General features: G+C 46.0%; 1 long non-coding RNA gene across 1 annotated transcript; it reads right to left on the bottom strand.

Annotated features, from left to right (window-relative positions):
* Window positions 1-4,138: 4,138 nt before the first annotated feature.
* LOC141510952 (uncharacterized) lies at window positions 4,139-9,247 on the bottom strand. Its single transcript, XR_012475210.1, has 4 exons — window positions 8,651-9,247; window positions 7,065-7,384; window positions 5,097-5,443; window positions 4,139-4,324 (listed from the first exon to the last, which is right to left on the bottom strand). It is a non-coding gene; the product is annotated as an uncharacterized LOC141510952 (long non-coding RNA).
* Window positions 9,248-11,062: the final 1,815 nt, after the last annotated feature.

The following is an 11,062-nucleotide window of genomic DNA, read 5'->3' as shown; positions in this document are numbered from 1 at the left end:
GGGTGCACCTACCTCATTCACAGAGGTAAGCAAATTTAGGTATATTGAGTAGGGAGAGAAGACAGAGCTACCAGCAAAAGTTTCTCCTAGGAGATGAACTTTGATCTAAGTGCTGAAGAAAGAAAAATTTTTCAAAAGATAGAGGCAGGGAAGAAGTGCCTTCCAAGTATGTGAAAAGGCATGGAGGGTGTAGATGGATGCCTCTTGTCAACTGCCCCATTGTGGGGAAAAGAACCCCGTAGTTCTATCTACCCTTTAAGGTCGATCTGAACAAGGCTCTTTCACAAACCGATGGGCCTTTTCTCAAAGGATTTTAGAAATCACTAGATCCAGTCTCCCCATTTCACAGAGGTGAAGGCCTGAGGCCAGGAAAGAGAAGGGACTAACCCAAGGTTCCAAAGAGAGAAAACAGCTGAATCAAGACTGGAACCCCTACCCTTGGCCTTCAGATCCAGCACTTTCCCCATTTTTTCTCATGGTCCAAGCAAAAACTCCCAGCCCCCCACCCAGATCCTGACCATGATAACCTTGAAGGCCTTCCGGAAAAGCCCATAAACTTGTCCTCTTTTTGCACCATCAGCCTGGCAGCCAGATTGTCGGCTCTAGCTCTTTCCCCCAGTGCCCCAGAGTCCAATAAACCCAGTAAACATCATAAAATAACACCTACCTCAACCCCTAGCCCCTGCCCCCACCCCATCCTCTGGCCTTTGAAAATCCCATCCTAGAGTCAAGGTCATGAAGTTCAGTTGGGATTTTCCTCCTTTCTCTCTGGATGAATAAAATCAACTTTTATCTCCTTTAAATCTGGGGGGGTGGGGGTGGGCAGTGTTATGGGACTGAGGTGTGAGGGGGCTTGTTTGGTTTTTTTCCCCCTTCCTGCATCCCTCCCCCTACACTTCAACCTTATCTGGCTCCCTACCTCCGGAAGGGGCCAAGAGGCTATTGCTGATTCCTCCCTTTCCAAGGTGGGTCTGCTTGTATAACCAGTCCTGAGGCCTTGGCAATTAACCACACCTCTTAAATTCCCAAAGGAAACAAGGAAACCTTTCCCCCTCATCACCTCTGGCCTGGACTCCAACCAGCAAGGAGGAAGCAGCTCAGAGATCAGGGCTTGCTCCCTACTTGGAACCTCACCATCCCCAGCCTGCCTTTCCTGGGCCCAGGTCTAGTGCTTCCCTAGGACTGTAGGTCTACCCCTTTAGAGGGGAAGATAGAGAAAAGAGCAACAGACATTGATAGGTCTCAGATGCTCAGGAAAGGAAACAGACATTTATGAAGCCAGGCACTGTGTTTAAGTGTTGTCTTTAAGTACTTTCCAAAAATGATCTCATTTGATCTTCACCACAGTCCTGGGAGAGAGGTATTGTTATCCCCATTTCAACTGAGAAAATTGAGGTAAAGTATAAGGCCAGATTTGAACATAGGCCTTCCTGACTTCAGACCCAGCACTCTTTCCATGGTACCACCTACCAGCCCTCTTCAGAACCAAAAGGACCTCAGGAAAAATCCCCTGTTACAGCCTGGAGGAGGGGGTAGGGGCAAGACCTGTGCTTGGGAGACTATGGACCAGAATCTGAATACTGACTATGCCACTTCCAACCTGGGGGATTTGGGCATTCCACTTCACCTCATTTGAACCTCTTTTTGAACTCTAGGATCCATGTAGGAATTCCATCAATAAACTGCCCACAGAATCTTTCTTCCTCTGCCCTAAGTTTTCTTCATCCCTTTGGCCAAAGGGAAACCTACGGGCCTTTTCTCAAAATAAAATTTTTCACGGCATAAAATAAAATACAAATGACTACAGGGGAAACCAATTCTATGGAAATCAATCTATACTGATATCTCTGTTAATATTATGTATATCTATCAATATTATAATATCTATCAATATTTATATCTATCTGTATGTTCATCTCTGTTATCATCAATCTATATCTCTCTATCCAGATCTACATCTGTCTTTATTCATGCCTATCTCTATATCCACATCTATCTCTATATCTACTTATCTATATTCATATCTCTATCCATATCTATCATCTATTCATATATCTATATATCTCTCTGTCCATCTCTCTCTCTCTCTCTCTCTCTCTCTCTCTCTCATCTATCTATGTAGGGCAGCTAGGTGTTGTAGTAGATAAGAGAACTGGCCTTGGATTTGGAAGGGTTGGAGTTTGAATCAGACCTCAGACACTTGCCACTTTTTATCTGCGTGATCTTGGGCAAGTCACTAACTCGGATTGCTTTGCCTCTAGGGCCATCTCCAGCCATACTGATTCATATCAGGCCTCTGGACACAAATGACTTTGGAGGAGAAAGTGAGACTGTTGACTTAGCACAGCCCCACCTCACTCAAATCCAATTCATGTGATTGTCATGGCATCAGCTCCTTGGTGTCGTGGTCTACTTAAAAAATGAAGGACAGACATTATTATCTATCTTATTCCTCTATCTAGATCCATCTGTCCATCTATCCATTCATCCATGCATGCATGCATCTTTCTGCCTGTCTGTCTCTCTTCTGTCTGTCTACTTCTTCACTCATCTATTTTTCTATCTCTTCATCTATCTTTCTGTCTGCCTCCCTGTCTCTTAATTCATCTGTCTGCCTATTATCTTTTATTCACCATTCTATATCATCCGTCCATCTATTCATCCATACATGCATGAATCTCCCTTTGTTTTTGTCTCTGCCTCTCACTCTCCATATGTCTATATCTATAGCTATATCCTTCTATCTATATCTATTATATTTTCTATCATCTATCTACCTGCCTGTTTTCACATCTACATATTCACCTAGCTGTATTCATATCTGTTTTTATCCATATTTATCTAAAATCTAGCTCTAGCCCCATCAATCCAGCTCTGTCCCTGTCCCGGTCCCTGTCCCTGTCTCTGTCTCTGTCTCTGTCCCTGTCCCTGTCCCTGTCCCTGTCCCTGTCCCTGTCTCTGTCCCTGTCCCTGTCCCTGTCCCTGTCTCTGTCTCTGTCCCTGTCCCTGTCCCTGTCCCTGTCCCTGTCCCTGTCTCTGTCACTGTCTCTGTCACTGTCTCTGTCTCTGTCTCTGTCTCTGTCCCTGTCCCTGTCCCTCTGTTTCTGTCTCTGTCTCTGTCTCTGTCTCTGTCTCTGTCTCTCTCCTGATCTAGAAGTAGTTTGTGGTCTCATATTTTGGCGCTCCCTCTTCTCACCAAACTCTGCTCTCAGAAATGACTTAATCTGAGTATTAGAAGCCCCGAATGTCAGTCTCCTTTCTATGCTCCTCTGGCTAATCCTTCTCTTCACCAGACTCAGACTAGATGGTCTCCAAGTTTCCTTCCAGTGCTATATAAACCCATAGTCCTCCCCCCAAATGAATCCTGCACAGCCAGGAAAAGCTCAGGAATGTCCTCCTGACCCGCTGCCTGGTCACTGACTTACCCCCACATACATGGCTTCAGTCTAGGAATGGAATAAATCAAACCCTGCCCCACCCTCAGTCTCCAAGAACCACCTGGGGCAGGCACCAGCAGGCTGGATTTCATTACCTTGGAGTAGTAATTTGCTTAATTCCCTCCATTCCTAGATCCTTGGGTCCCCAAGGGGTTATTTCTGGTCCATAGCTTCCATCAGCCTCCTTCTTGATGAGGCTGCACCAAGGATATAGCTGGAGATACAGGCAGCCACAGAATGGGGCCCTAATGCCCAGGAATAGAGCTCTGAGCCCCAGTTAGATGGCCTAGACCATTTGCCACAGGAAATCTTAGTTCTAAGAGGGAATCAAGGTCAGGGAGCTCAGAGCTGAACTGGCCAGGCTTTCTTGGATTCTGCCACCCCAGAGACACAGATCATGGAATTGTAGAGCTGGGAAGAGAGACTTAGAACGGAACATTAGAACTGGGTGGGGCCTTAGAGTAGAGAATATCAGAGTTGGGAGGGGCCTTAGAACCGAGAACAGTGAATATTTTGTTTTTATTTATTTATTTTTGAATTTTACAATTTCCCTCCTAATCTTGCTTTCCTTCCCCCCCTCCCCACAGAAGGCAGTCTGTTAGTTTTTGCATTGTCCCCATGGTATACATTGCTCTAAGTTGAATGTGATGAGAGAGAAATCATATCCTCAAGGGAAAAATAAAACATAACAGATAGCAAGATTACATAATAAGATAACTTTTTTAAAAAATTGAAGGTAACAGTCTTTGGCCTTTGTTCAAACCCTGCAAAACTTTCTCTGGATCTAGAGGGTATTCTCTGTTACAGACACCCCAAAATTGTCCCTGATTGTTGCACTGAAGGAATGAGCAAGTCCAGGAACAGTGAATGTTAGAGTGATGAGGGCCCTGAGGACATAGAACAGAAAGTATCAGGAAGTACCTGAGAACAAAAATGATGAATGAAACCTAAATAAATAAACAAATGCATAATACATACAAACATTAATACATGAGAAAGCATATGTCAAATATAAGCTAGGTGGCATAGTGGACTCCTGAGTTCCAATTTGGCCTGAGAGTCTTTTTTTGTTTGTTTTTTGTAAGGCAAAGGTCACACAGCTAGGTCATTATTAAGTGTCTGAGGTCACATTTGAACTCAGGTCCTCCTGACTCCAGGGTCAGTACTCTATCCACACTACCACCTAGCTGTCCCTGACCTGAGATTCTTACTAGTTGTGTGACTCTGGGTAAGTCACTTAACTTTGCCTCAGTTTCCTCATCTGCAAAATGAGTCAGAGAAGGAAATGGTAAACCCTTCTAGTATCTCTGCCAAGAAAACCTCAAATGGGGTCATGGAGAGTCAGACACACCTGAAATGACTGAGTAACAAGCATTTCAAATGCTAAGCACGGGTGATCCAAATGGAAAAAGCCAGACAGTGCCAAACTCTCAGAAAGCTCACACTCTTTTTGGAGGAGGAAGCTCAACAAGGAAAGTCAGTTGGAAAGACCCTGGGGTCCTAAAGGTACAGTCTGAGGGTGAATGACCAGATCCCTGGTGCTTAGCCTAAATCAGCAGATTAGATTACAAGGGCCAATGCTTGCCTGGTGCTTACTGGATGTCTGACTCCAGTCTAGGGGAAGGAACAGAACTGAGCATTCCATTCCCATCTGCTTACTATGGGTGGTCGAGCATGGTGACTCCCTCCGGAGGAAGTGTCCAAGGTGGGCTGGGGATCTTGGTGAAGAGTCTTCCTGAATAGAAGAGGTCTCAGAGCATAGATCAGAGCAGTTGAATATTGGAAAAAGCCTTTATATCACCTAGCCTCACAGTCTCATTTCCCTGGGAGGATCAGGGCTCACTGATCAGGGCATCCATCTGGTCTTCCTGAATTCTCAGTGTGCATTGAGAGAGGCCTATGATCCATAGTAAGTGCTATGCTCCTCTTGATAGTTTTTGGTGAGGCCACAGCTGGGGTACTGTGTCCGTGTTGAACCCAGAACCCATTGGGAAGCTGAACAGTACCTGCAGGAGGCCAATTGGAATGGGAGTACGTTGTAAAAAGATCAGGAAAGAAGAAACTTGAAACATTCAGCTGGGAGGAGAGAAGGTTCTGATGAGTAGCCTTTTATAAATTATCTTGGGTTGCCACCTATGAGAGGGATCCAGGGGATTCTTCTTGGATCCCTTAGAGAAGAAAAAAATGGGCAGAAGTTGCATACAGGCCAATTTCTTTTTTTTAGGGTTTTTTTTTTTGCAAGGGAATGGGGTTAAGTGACTTGCCCAAGGCCACACAGCTAGGTCGTTATTAAGTGTCTGAGGTTGGATTTGAACTCAGTTCCTCCTGACTCCAAGGCAGGTGCTCTATCCACAACACCACCTAGCCACCCCCAGACAGGCCAATTTCAATGAAAGAAACCACTGCCTAATAATGAGAGCTGTCCCTAAGGACAATGGGAGGCTTTAGAAGGGAGGGATTTCCCCAGCATCTTCCAAAGAAGGCTGGCTGACCCTTTTCTGGAATTATATTAAAGTGAATTACTGCTTTGAGACCCCAGATGAGGTCAGAGGCCTTTTCAAGAGCCAGGCCTCCCTAAGGACCCACTCTTCTCTCTTGCACTGCCTCTGGGGTTTCCATCCAGCAAGTGACTTTGGCTCTGCCCTCTCCTCCTTAATTTCCCCAAATCCTGTGTTATTCAAGGGAAATGGGACCCACATGGTTCTCATTCACCTGCATTTAAACCATCAAAAGGTTTTGTGAGAGTCATTTGATGGTGGGTGAGTGCTCAGAGGATTTTAATTGCCTTTTCTAGGTTCTTTCCCAGCTTCTCAAAACAGGAAATCGGGTTGTCCCCCACATCCACTAGCCCGGGCAGCTTTTCCTCATTGGAGACTCAAAGGAAAAAGATTTCATCTGTGGCAAGAAGTTGAACCAACATGGGAACCCAGCTGCATTCACAGTCCTGGACTGTGAGGTCATTGGATCCTGGTCTCTGCAGGCTCCCTTCCTTCCCCTTTTCAGGGCCCTAGCCCTGTGTCATCCAAATGTGACATCACAGGCCACTGGGCTCAGAATCCACTTGGCTGCTTATTCAAGGTGGTGATACTCAAGATAGGGATGCCCAGATCCTTTTTCCGCATTACTGAAACCCATGTTCAGCCACTGGACCAATCCAGCTTTCTATGGATTTAATCCAGACCTCTCCAAATCTCATTCCTAGTGACCATATACTCTCAACTCCCATAATCTCTTCCCTTTCTGTGTCTCTTCTGTCTCCTTTTTCTCTTCTCTTTTTCTCTCTCTTTAATCTCCCCCTTTCTCTCCTCTCAATCTTTTTGCTCATCTCTTACTTCCTCTCTCCCTCTCTTTCTTTCTTCTCACTCTTCCTTTCTTCCTCTCTCTTTTCTCTCTTCTTTATATTGTTTCTCTCCCTTTATCTCTGCCCTTTCTTTCCTTCTTCCTTTCTTAATCTTTTGCCTTTCTTGATCCCTTTTCCCTCTCCAACTATCATGACTTTCCATTTTCTAGCCCTTTCTTCATTCTTGCTCTTTTCTTTACTCTCTCTTCTCTCCATAAGTTTCCTCGTCTTTCTTTATTTTTCTCTTTAAACTCTCTTGTTTTTCTTTTCCTCTCTCCTCTTTTCACCTTTCTTTGCCCTCTCTTCTCATTCTTCTTTTCTTGTTTTCTTTCTTTCCTCATCTTTCCCTCTCTCCTACTCTAGAAGGGAGTGAGCTTCCCACCCTTGGAGGTCTGCAAGCAGAGACTAGATGATCACAGACAAGGATGCTGGAGAAGGGATTCTGGACCAAATATGAGATGAGAGGACAGCTGAGGCCTCTTCCAGCTCAGTCTGTGACCCTGATTGTTCGAGGTCATCTAGGTGACCTTGGGCCCGTCGTTCAAAGTCAGCTCCTCCGGCTCCAAGTTATCCGTCCCAGGTCCTCCGGCCTCCACGTTCAAGCTCTCTGTAAAACAACTTGTTATCTCAACAACACACACACACACACACACACACACACACACACACACACACACACACACACACACACACACACACGAGTAACTGGACGCAGGGATTGAGGGTTGGTTCACTGTGATTGTTAACCTTTTGATCATCCCCCTGCCTCCTCCAATCCCCCCCACCCCAACCCAGGGCCATTATGTCTGGAAACAGAAGAGTGCTAGCATGGGAAGACAATTTCAAATATAGGACAGGTTTCGAAGCTGGGACGTATAGAGAGCAAAGGACGCAGAGTGTCAGAGCTCAGCGAGACCTCAGAGGATTGGAGTCCAGGTATTTATCTTTTTATTCCCCTCCCCTTCCTCTCCCCCCGCCCGGGCAGACATTTAGTGATTCTTGAATTAGCACTAAGAAATAAGCAAAGTGTGTGTGCCTCAGTTTCCCCCGCCCCTAAATAGGCCCCTGCTCGAGAGCCAGCAGTCCACCCCATAGGAGGACTGGCAAGACCTAAGAGTGGGAAAAAGAGGAGGATGGGAAATGGGAAGAAAGGCAGTTTGTATCTGTGGTGGGGGAAACTGGCTCTCATGAACAGGCCCCGCCCCTATGCTGCCCACCCCACCCACCATCATGTGAGGGCCCCGGTCATCTCAGAGGGAGGGCAGGGGGGAGTCCACTTAGCCCAGGCCTGTACAATAATCCTCGCCTTTGTCCAGGCCTTTGTGTGGACAGTGCACCTGGTCCCCAGGCGGCCCCACTCTTCAGGTAGCTGTGGCTCCCAGAGGCCCTGGGCGGCCCCACTGTGAGAGAGACGCCAACCCTGGGCCTCCCGGGGCACTGACCCCTTTGTCCTGCTCCCCAGTTGTAATTATGTCCTAATAGAGCAACTAATGGTTTCTCTTTCTTTCCGCATGTTTAAGAGGTGTCTGATGGGGCTGGGAAATTGGTCTGAAACCCCGAACTCACTGGCTGGGTGGTGGTGGCTGAAGGACCTGGCCCCTCTGCGCTCCCCTTAATGGCCAGGGAGGCTAATAATAGCTGCAATTTCTATAGGCCCTTTCCCCAGCCTAACCCTGGGAGGCAGTGGGGAGCAGGGAAAAAAAGGGGGGGAGAGGGAGAGAGGAAAAGGGGCCTGGGGGTTGAGAGGAGGGTTGAGGGATTGGGGGGAATGGTGGGGTAATAAAGGAGGGTGAGGAGTCAGAGAACCCAAGATCTAATCCCATGACTTTCCCATTTACTGTCAGGGTGACCCTAAGCCAGTCACCTCACTTACCAGAGCCTCAGTTTTTCTTCTGTGAAGTAAGGGATTCAGGTCTATCTGATGCAATAATTTGCTCCCTGTGAAACTTTTGGTAAGTTGATTCCTCCCTCTGGGCCTCAGTTTCTCAGAGAGAGAGAGACAGAGAGAGACAGAGACAGAGACAGAGACAGAGAGAGAGTTTCGAAGTTCAGTGTTTCTATATCTAAAGTTCTTTTTGATTTCATGACTTGCCCAAGGTCACCAAGCTAGTAAGGGAATTTCAGGAGTATAGATTTAAAGCTGGAAGGGTTCTCATAGGTTAAGTGGCAGAACCAGTAGCATTTGAACCTTGGTCTTCTAACCTGAGGGCCTTTCCTCTCCTCTTCATCCCCAACCCCACGCCATGCAGCCTCCTAACCCTAATATGAAGAAAGTACTTTGCAAACTTAAAAATGGGTTTATACAACCAGCAAGTATATGAAGCAGGATTTGAACATTGTCTCCTCTGCTTTGAAGTCCAATGCCTGGTCCATGGAACCACCACTTCTCTGTAATGTCAGAAGGATTCCAACTAAGATTTTCTGACTCTAGAGCTCTTTCCTCAACTTCTCTTCATTTAGCTTGGTCTCAGTTTTCTTATCTATAAAATGGGGAAAATAACACTCATTGCCCCCACCTAACAGAGTGATTAGGAAACCCCAATGAGAACATAGACACTTTCTCTCCAGTTGCCATTTTTTGGAGGTTGTTAATTTTTTTTGGTTAAGTGACTTGCCCAAGACCACACAGCTAGGTAATTATTAAGTGTCTGAGGTCAAATTTGAACTCAGGTCCTCCTGACTCCAGGGCCAGTGCTCTGTCCACTGCGCCACCTAGCTGCCCCAGTTGCAGAGAATCAAGTGATTTACTTAAGACCAGTCAGTCAATAAAACAGAGGTTCCAATAAGAAGCATTATACACAGCTAATCAGTAACGTTTGTAGGACTGACACCCAGATCACCAGTTCCCTTTTTCTTTTGTAGCAAGTTTGTTGTTCAGTTGCTTTCCGGTTCATGAGTCTTTACGACTCCATTTGGGATTTTCTTGGCAAAGACACTGGAATAGTTTGCCATTGCTTTTTCAAGCACATTTACAGATGAGGAAACTAAGGCAAACAGTGATTTGCCCAGGTTCCCACAGTTAGCAAGAGTCTGAGGCTGGATTTGAATTTGGATCTTCCTAACTCTATCCACTGTGCCACCTAGCTGCTGCTAGGTAAACCAGATAGGAGACTCCTCCAGGGAGCTTACCCTGATTAACCTACCTGTTCAATTAGCCTATTCACTACCAGAGAATCCATCAAGGGCTGACCATGGGTGGACTGTCTGGCCTTTCTGTAACATTGTTTACTTGTGAATTCAGAATGAAGAAACAGAGAGCAGGCCCTTGAAGGGAATCCTAAAACCAGGAACCCTCCTCACCCCACCCTAGGGCATCCCCACAGCTATCTATCTGCACCCCTCCAGGGATCACAACTCACTGCCTTTCAGAAGCACAGGGACCCCAGAGCCATCTAGTGCTATTATACCTAAGAGAGAATCCAGCCTATAGGAGGCTGGCTAGTGTGCGTATCATCTCCCTCCACGAAGGGCAGTCCAGTTTGCAGTTGGACAGAGGCCAGTTTCTTTGCATTGAGTCGACATCTACCTCCCAGTATTTCTCTCACTCATTCCAGCTCACAGAACTGGGAGGAACTTTAGAGATTAACTGTCCAGTTCACCTAATTTGCAGGTGAGGAAACTGAGGCCCAAGGGTGACTGAGATCAGATAGCCAGTAAGAGGTAGAAGGAACCGAGACTGAATCCCAGGACTCCTGACTGTAAGCACTAGTCAGGTCTTTATTAAGTGCCTACTATGCACTCACTGTGCTGGAAGGAACCTCCATGGTCCCTAAATCCAGTCCCTCATTTTGTGGGTGAGAAAAATGAGATCAAAAGGGAAAGGATTTGTTCAAGGTCCCTTCAAGAATAAATTACAGAGCTTGATTTCAAATCCCTTGCTTCTAAGCCTGAAATTCTCCCCCAAATCCACCAAGGAGTCCATTAAATGTTAGAGAATTTTCTCTCTTATGAGGTAATGAGTTCCCCTTTGGCACAAATAAATGAGAAAGAGAGACAGACAGAGATAAAGATAGAGGGAGAAGAAGAGAGAGAGAGAGAGACAGAAAGAGAGTAAGACAGTCAAAGGAGATCAAATAGAGAAGTCCCCCAATAATCGAGGGAGGGGGAGAAAGAGACAGAGAAAGAAAAAGAAAAAAGAGAGAGAGAGAGGTAATTAGAGATACAAAGGTGAAGAGAGATAAAAAGATAAATGGTAGAGAGGGGTCAGAACATTTCTTAAGCCTTTATCATGTATTACCTACTCTGTGCTAAGCACTAGAAGGAAAGATTATGGAAAAAGGGAATC

The sequence above is a fragment of the Macrotis lagotis genome, chromosome 2 (genome assembly GCF_037893015.1).
Source record: "Macrotis lagotis isolate mMagLag1 chromosome 2, bilby.v1.9.chrom.fasta, whole genome shotgun sequence".
Lineage (NCBI taxonomy): Eukaryota > Metazoa > Chordata > Mammalia > Peramelemorphia > Peramelidae > Macrotis > Macrotis lagotis.
Note: the sequence above shows the minus strand (reverse complement) of the source record. Positions and strands in the feature narration are given on the sequence as shown.